Source organism: Amblyraja radiata, unplaced genomic scaffold, assembly GCF_010909765.2.
Source record: "Amblyraja radiata isolate CabotCenter1 unplaced genomic scaffold, sAmbRad1.1.pri scaffold_564_ctg1, whole genome shotgun sequence".
Taxonomy (NCBI): domain Eukaryota; kingdom Metazoa; phylum Chordata; class Chondrichthyes; order Rajiformes; family Rajidae; genus Amblyraja; species Amblyraja radiata.
Window position 1 is genome coordinate 57,523 of NW_022630618.1, and position 9,378 is coordinate 66,900.

Sequence of the window (9,378 nt, forward strand, 5' to 3'; positions counted from 1 at the left end):
CATATGTTTGAAGATCTTTTCGGCACTTAAAATGAATGTTATGCCTCTGTCCCACTTAGGAAACCTGAACGGAAACCTCTGGAGACTTTGCGCCCCACCCATGGTTTCCATGCGGTTCCCGGTGGTTGCAGGTAGTTGAAGCAGGTGGGGAGACTGACAAAAACCTCCGGGAACATCCGGGAACCGCACGGAAACCTTCGGTGGGGCGCAAAGTATCCAGAGGTTTCCGTTCAGGTTTGCTAAGTGGGACAAGGGCATAAGCATGCAGGTACAGCAGGCGACGAAGAAAGGAAATGGCATGTTGGCCTTCATAACAAGAGGGTGTTGAGTATAGGAGCAAAGAGGTCCTTCTGCAGTTGTACATGACCCTAGTGAGACCACACCTGGAATATTGTGTGCAGTTTTGGTCTCCCAATTTGAGGAACGACATTCTTGCTATTGAGGGAGTGCCGCGTAGATTCAACAGGATAATACCCGGGATGACGAGAATGCCATTTGTTGATAAAATGGAGCGGCTGGGCTAGAATTTAGAAAGATGAGAGGTGATCTTATTGAAACATATACGATTATAAATGCTTTGGATCTGCTAGAGGCAGGAAACATGTTCCCCATGTTGGGCGAGTCCCAAACCAGGGGTCACATTTTAAGAATAAGGAGTAAAGCATTAGAAATGAGATGATGCAAAACTTTTCAACACAGAGAGTGGTGAGTCTGTGGAATTCTCTGCCTTCTGCTTCTCTGGATGCTTTCAAGATAGAGGTAGACAGAGCTCTTAAAGACAGAGGCGAAGAAGACTGCAAAAAGTTGTGAACACTGTCCAGTGCATCACTAGTTCCTTGCCTCCCCACCATCGAATGGATTTAGAAGAGTCGGTGCCACACATTCATTTCACCGCTGCCACCGGGAAAAAGATATATGAGCTTGAAAACTCTCACGTCAGGAACAGCCTATCTAATACCCGCCAGTAGTGTATTAAACTCCACAACCTCCATTAACCTCTGAAATGTATTGACTATTAATATTATTGTTGCATTATCATTGTTGTTTGTTTTTTATGATTACGTTTGTGTGCATGTGTGTATGTGGGGGGGGGGGGGTTGTGGTTGGGGGGAGGTATGTGTATGTGTGTGTGTTTGGGGGGGGGGGGTATGTGTGATTATGTGTATATATACACACACACACACACACTTTTTTTGCTTGTTTATTTCATTGTTTACAGGAGACTATGTTTACATATTCTGTTGTGCTGCTGCAAGTAAGGATTTCATTGTTCTATCTGTTACATATGTCAATTTGACTCTTGACACGACTCTTAAGAATAACCTTCACTGACTTCTGGTAGGGAATGAATGTATCTAACATGAGGGAATAATGAAGCATAACGGCGCCCCCTCCACTGTAGGGGGCGGAGTCGAGTATGGCTGCCCTGCCAGCAGCTGTTAGTCTTTTCAGCACCCCCCTTTTTTTTAGTTAGTTAAAAGTGTTTCTGTTGGAGTTCTTTTAGTCTTTTTATGTGGGGGGTGGGGGGAAAGGGGGGAAAACTATTTTCTCAGACCCTACCTGGTCGGAGAATCGGCTTTTCTCCGAGCCGTGTTTCCGCCCCTTCCTCGCGGCCTCCGGGCAGACTGGAGCGGCGTTTTCATTCCGGGACCGGCCGGGACTTCAGCCTCGGCGGCGGCTCAGCGCTGAGACACAATCGTGGAGCGGGCAATGCCTAACCCGGGTCGCCGTGCAGTAAGCTCCGGAGTGCTGTGACCGCCGACTCCAACATCGCGGAGCTGCGGTCTGTGGAGCTTCGAGCTGCGGGCGGCGCTGAGCTTTAAAACCCGCGGAGCCTGGGATCCCACGACGAGGTCGTCAGGGTCGGAGCTCCGACCAGCGCGGCCCGTGGACTTTGGGACCCGCGGTCTCCGGGGAGGAAGCACTTCGAGCCGCTGAGAGTGGTCCCCAGACGCCAGAACTCCATCCTCCATCATCCGGCGAGACGGCCTGAAGCATCGGGCTTTTGTATCGGCGACTGCAGATACCTCAATAGGCCCGACTATGGGTGAACAGTGGACGGGACTGAACTTTTGCTGCCTTCCCCCACAGTGGGAAACATTGTGTGTGTGGGGGGGGGGGGGGGGGGGGGTTTATGTTTACTGTTAAATTATTTGATGTTGTGTCTTATCTTTATTTGTGTGCTGCAATGGCAAGTCAAATTTCACTACACCATTTGGTGTATGTGATAATAAATGTCCTTTGTATCCTTTGTATATAGGTACGGAGACGCTGTGATACGGAACGATAACTGATGATCATAAGGTATATCCATCTATGGTCAGTGTCAAACGCCTCGCCCTCACTTGACACTGGAGATGGGGCATATAAAACAGTATAATTCGGGAACAGGTCGGCCGGCACCCAAAATACATGCCGAGTATGGCTCCTACACAAACAAGATTAATGTAGTCAGGGACACCGCTGGAACGTCTGGAATCTACAACTGCAGAAAACCTGTCCGGGTGAGGATCCACCATTATCACTCATCTTGCACAGCATTTCCAAAAAATACTCAAAACCTTCCAAAAATATGTGTGCAGCTGCGTAGAAATCAAACAATAAAATATACATTGTATGCCCCACTGGATCCCACAAATCTCTTCAAGGTGACTCTCCACATCTCGTAGATATCCTGACGATCTTCGCCATCACCGGCCACATATTCCATCATGGATAGTCTCCGTCACACACACATCTCGTCAATGGAGATAATAGAAAGGTTAAAATGAAACATGGGGTTGAGACGGATATATCAGCCATAATTGAATGGCGGTATAGACAATGGGCCGAATGCTGGTTCTATAACTTATGAACATGAATTCTGAACTCATGAAAAGGCCATAAAGACGCCTAACAATGCAGGGGAAGAAGCTGTGCTCGGGTCTAATTGAGTGCGTTTTCAAGCTTTTTTACACCACAGAGTGGTGGATCTGTGGAATTCTCTGCCACAGAATGTAGTTGAGGCCAGTTCATTGGCTATATTTAAGAGGGAGTTAGATGTGGCCCTTGTGGCTAAAGGGATCAAGGGGTATGGAGAGAAGGCAGGTACAGGATACTGAGTTGAATGATCAGCCATGATCATATTGAATGGCGGTGCAGGCTCGAAGGGCCGAATGGCCTACTCCTGCACCTATTTTCTATATTTCTAGGTTCAGGATATTGGCGATAAGATTGGATGTGAGAATGGCATTGAAGGCGGAGCAATATCCGATCAATAAGCAGGAATCCTTGTTATCTAAGTGTTCGAAAGAGGTTTAGTGGTCAAGGAAGTGGCGGCGTTCTCTGTCGACCTGTTGCGACTGTCGGTAAATGCAACGGGTCAAGTTGTCTGGGAGGCTGGAGAGACTGGGCGCCATCACCAAGATCTGGAAGTACTTGCCGGTGCTGGATGTCAGAGTAATAGGAGGATAGCAATGAAGGCACGCTACCTTTGCTTTCCCTTGCATTAGGGCGAAGGCCGTCTTCTTCAAGTAGGTTATACTCATAATCGAGTGGAGAGTAAAGATGCATTTAATGCATTGATCCCATCCCGTGCAAGCCTTACCGCAAAACACCGACATCCGTGCAGTTGTCTCGGGACTTCATCCTTGTCCGCAATAGCCTCGGGTTATTCTTAATAACTCTGCGAAGAACGTAAGTAGACATCTTGTACCGCTCAGGATCACTTGGCCTGAACGTTGCAGACATGAACATCACGTGGGAGTCGAGCTCGCGCTTTATCCGTATATTCTGTTATGGAACCAACTATCGCGGTTTGTGATGCACCATCCCCAATACACTTGCTGACGAGGTCTGTGACAACTGAGGCTTATTCATATAGGTCAGCCGCAAAGTCCTGGCATATGGACACGTCCATCGACTCATAACTGTCTGCTATATATACCTTGCATACCTATAGAGTGCTCGTACTCAAGAGCAAACCCGTGTCCCCTCGTCACCTATCCCAGCGTCGTCATCCGCACCGGGACATGCATGACACTCGCAGTGTCCTAGCAACTTGAGGACTCGCATGTCTTTGCAAAATACATGTAAAAGACATGTATGTAAGACATGTTGGTAGGTGTGGGAGAGTTGGGCCGAAGGCCCTGTTTTCAAAACGTATGATTCTATGACTATACGACTACATTTGCTGCCATCCACTCCCAATATTGTAATTTACTGAACTCGCAATACTCTCCCGGCTTTACATGTATCGTTATTGTTCTAGTAACCTCTAGCGAGTCGAAACTCTTATTGATTCGAATCTAGTTGTATCACTGCGAGGGTAGCGAAACTTTGAAAATTTGTTACAGCTTGTTGAATTTCGTTTGAGCTTCGGCAGAGAAGCACCGTTTTACAGAATAAGAGAAGCGAGGCCGCACTTGTTGAACGTGTTACTGTATAGCATTCAAATTTCGCAATTGAAATCAGAGTTAAAGGGAAATTACGTAAATATATAATCTTAAGTTCAGATACTTCCACTTAGATAAAAACATCATTAGTGGTTATAGATCGTGTGGTGAAATCATAGCTGAATATTGTTGATACGAAGTTCAGATACCATGAAGTGATGTTAATGTTCTTGTTTGTGTCTTCGTCATCCCAGGGGAAGACGATCTCGAGTAGATATGAAGCCTTTCTCTGCAACGCGCTGTCAGTTGCATTCCAGCATCGAACTTTGAGCTTCTCTCTCACGTCTCTCCAGGATGAGAATTATATTCACCGATTATCCGTTTTTTCTGCTGCCTCCCATAGTCCAGGCAGAAATGATTTATTACCCGATTATAGCAGTGCTTGGAATTCTTGGTAAGTAATTGGATCTATGTTATGAATCGTCAATAAAATCATTTTTTCCTACTCCATTCTTGGCAGTTATGTGGCGTTTAGATGTCCCCAATCCATTGAAAGACGACTACAGCCGTGTTTCTGAAGGGCTGAACTCAGTAATACCTCGTTTCGGTCACCTGAAATGTACATTTTCAACAGCAACTGCTGCAGTTGTTTGAAATGATTTAATGTCTTTCATTAATTGTCTGTTTGACTGAAACTTACTGCAGCCAATGAAATATTTTGTGTTTACATTATAGTTTCCATTCATCAGCTAGACACCGCTCCTATCCGGTGACACCAGGTAACGTCTCGTCATTTACGGGTGTAACAAACCTCGCTTCCTCATCGCCTCTGTGCACACATATGTCGTGAGCCGTTCGGTTCCATAGATACACTCTGGTTTTTGAGCAAACACGACCCCGGCTGCGGTGCCGTTGGCCAGAATATCTCCACTGCTTCAGACCCAGGTGAAGGATAGAAACATAGAAACATAGAAAATAGGTGCAGGAGTAGGCCATTCGGCCCTTCGAACCTGCACCGCCATTCAATATGATCATGGCAGATCATCCAACTCAATATTCTGTACCTGCCTTCTCTCCATACCCCCTGATCTCTTTAGCCAAAAGGGCCACATCCAACTCCCTCTTAAATATAGCCAATGAACTGGCCTCAACTACCTTCTGTGGCAGAGAATTCCAGAGATTCACCACTCTCTGTGTGAAAAATGTTTTCCTCGTCTCGGTCCTAAAAGATTTTCCCCATATCCTTAAACGGTGACCCCTTGTTCTGGACTTCCCCAACATCGGGAACAATCTTCCTGCATCTAGCCTGTCCAATCCCTTAAGAATTTTGTAAGTTTCTATAAGATTCACCCTCAATCTTCTAAATGCTAGCGAGAACAAGCCGAGTCTATCCAGTCTTTCTTCATATGAAAGTCCTGACATCCCAGGAATCAGTCTGGTGAACCTTCTCTGTACTCCCTCTATGACAAGAATGTCTTTCCTCAGATTAAGGTATTATTCATCAACATTACAATGCCTGCCATGGGTGGATATCCACTCTTAGCAGGAACAAACATAGTCTACTCAACGGGGAAGTTCAATGTTTCATTCTCTACGCATTGTTCTGTCATTGCGCGTGAGAAGCAGTTGCCTTCTGTAGCATCTGTGACAGCAGCAACATCGCTGCCGCAGGGAATCCATTGCACCGGGTAAACGGCTGAAGGAAGGTCCCGTCTCTGTGCGACTCTGGTCAGAATCTCAGGTACGTGTGTGGCGGTTCCGGTATCCTGACAATGTGTGTGGAAACAGCAATAGGGAAAATGTGACATTTCTACAATTTACAACTGGCGAGATGTTACCGAGAGTGATCGGACAAGAGCGGTGACTGACTGATGAATTGAAATGATGAAGTGAAAATAATTGATTTTATTGATTGACTGCGGGACGTTTCAGTCAAATAGAAAATGCTTAACATAACTGCAATTAACTGTATCGATGTAATTCGATGCAAATGACTGTATCGTTTACTGTAAGCATGTCATGTTAATGAAACAAAGCGTAAATGAGTTAAAGACGTAGAAAATCACGGCTAAATTTTCAGACATCCATTATATGTTGTCCGATGGTATTTGATTTCACTATCTCCACAAATAAAACCCCGTGGCGTCTCGCTTCATTTTCAGATCACACATTTGTTCTCTAATACAGCCCCTGCCGCGAACATCATGTGTATCCGACCTGATAAACTATTATTCCGTGTGAATTCATTGTAAAATTATCATTATTTTCATTCACGCATCTATTGCGATTCCATTCGCCCGTCAACATTGGCGACAGTCCTAACAGTGGAAATGCTTTTCTTTCTCGTCGCCCAACCTCAAGTCGCTGCCTCAAAAAGGCTGGCAGTTTATCAAAGACCCACACCGTCCTGGCCACGCACTCATCTCCCTGCTATCTTCAGGTAGAAGGTACAGGAGCCTGAAGACTGCAACGACCAGGTTCAGGAATAGCTACTTCCCCACAGCCATCAGGCTATTAAACCTGGCTCGGACAAAATTCTGATTATTAATAACCCATTATCTGTAATTTGCACTTTATCAGTTTATTTATCCATGTGTGTATATATTTATATAATGGTATATGGACACACTGATCTGTTTTGTAGTAAATGCCTACTATGTTCTGTTGTGCTGAAGCAAGGCAATAATTTCATTGTCCTATCAGGGACACATGACAATAAACTCACTTGAGCTTGAACCTTTAAACATTTTGTGCGGTGGGCCGCTCGCCCTGTCATGAATGCCTATGCTCAATTCTAATCTTAATGTGAAATCGCGTGTGATATGGGGGCACACTGTAACCTACACTGATCATGCACTTTGTCGATGTTTGATTCTTTCCTAACACAGCTAATGTGATATCCATTGTCATCCTGTCCCGGGGAAAGTGCGGTCTCTCCAAATGTGTATCACGCTATCTTGTGGCCATGGCTGTGGCGGATCTGTTGGTTGCTGTCATTGACGTTTTACTTTATCGTATCAATGATCTATATTTCCCCACAACTTTTCTCTTCATTACTCAAGTGTGCTCCATCCACCGGGCCCTTAACCACGCAGTCACAGACATCTCCGTGTGGTTAACCCTCTCGTTCACATTTGATCGATATTTGATGATTTGTTGCCACAAGCTGAGATCCAGATTTTGCACCGAGAAAACTGCAGCCAGGGTTATAGCAACTGTGTGTCCGCTGTTCTGCTGCAAAAACATCCCCTGGTACTTTGCATTCGAACCTTATATATCAGTACACAATGTAGGCTGGGGCTGTAATGTAAAACAAGAATGCTACATTGAACCCACATGGATATTATTCACCTGGATTCACCGTTGTTTCAGCCCTCTGCTCCCAATGTTCCTGATATTACTGCTCAACGCTCTAACAGTCGGGCACATTTTAAGGGCCAGTCAAGTCCGCAGGAATCTGAGAGGCAGCAAGAATGGTGCGAATCAGAATGATGCCGAGCTGGAAAGCAGAAGGAAGTCAATCATCTTGCTCTTTGCAATTTCCGGCAACTTCATTATGCTGTGGATGACGTATTTTATATATTTCCTCTGGTCACAGATAACAAAGCGGTATTATTATACCGGTTTCAGTGACCCGGTGTTTGTCGCGGACGAAACCAGCTACATGCTCCTGCTTTTGGGTTGCTGCACAAACACGTGTATTTACGCGGTAACTCAGTCTAAATTTAGAGAGGAACTGAAGAGCGGGATAACATATCTGCGGAGAATTATGTCTAAATGTGTTAAGGGAGGAATCTGATGTAGAAACTATAATAAATAAATCACAGCAGCATTGTCTCTCCCATTTCATCTATGCCAGCAATATTCTCGTGTATATCTGACCTATCTCAGTGCAACATACAAAATATCCTGAAGATTTCTACATTTTGCTTTAGTGAACAAGTCGGCAGATTTAGGCTGGGTTGGATACTGAGCGAGCTGATGGTCACGGGTTAAATCGTAATCACGCATGCACACAACTTAATTTAAAACCTTGTTTGTCGGGACATTTGTTTTAGAAAGCAAAATATCTTTCCTCTCAACTTGTACATAATAAGGTGTGTTCCGTCTTCAAATCTCCACAGAAGAACCTCTGCACAAAAAGAAGGGTAATTATCAAGCTTCAGTTGGCGTTCAGCTTCTTGCACTCACATTCCTCTTAGGAGCGCCCGTTGTTCAGCCACGCTGGTCATAGCCAGGAACTAGACATTACGGTGAAGCTGGAAGCAATTACTTCAATGTTGAATGCCGCATGTGAGTTAACAAGCCCTGTCCCACGGTACGAGTTCATTCCAAAAATTCTCCCGAGTTTGCCCTGATTCGAACTCGGAGATTTACGGTAATGGCCACTCGTCGTTACTCGGAGCTCTCGTGGACATTTTTCATCATGTTGAAAAACTTCACGAGTCTTCCCGTGCTACCCTTCCGTTGGCTAGTCTTCCCCTAGCTCCGACGCACCCGCTACGTTCATTCTCCGTGCTTACCACGAGTTTGATTTTTTTTAAACTAGGGAGAGCTCTTGGAATGAACTCGCACCGTGGGACAGGGGTAGGCTGCAGGAGTGCAGTCCAGGGATTTAGGTCAGGAATAATATCTCAGCCTGGATCCGCTCCGACTGTCAATGGTCATGTCCACACATCCGACATCAACTCGCTTTTCTATTCCCGCTTTCAAATCAACCGTCCCAGATTCTCCCGCTTATCTGTACAGTGGGGGAAAAGCTAATGGACAATTCACTAATCGGCAGGTTCACATGAATCCAGGTCACCCGTGGAACCAATTTGTGATTATTAGCCTCACTCTAAAAATAGAGGAAACCGAAAGGTCTGGGTAGGATTGGGATGGAAAATTAAAGCATGCAGCAAGCTGGAGACCAGGTTGGTTCACGCGGGCTGAGCGAAGGTGTTCCGCCAATCGATCGCCCAGTCTGCGTTTGGTCTCGCCAATGTATAAGCGTCCACATGTT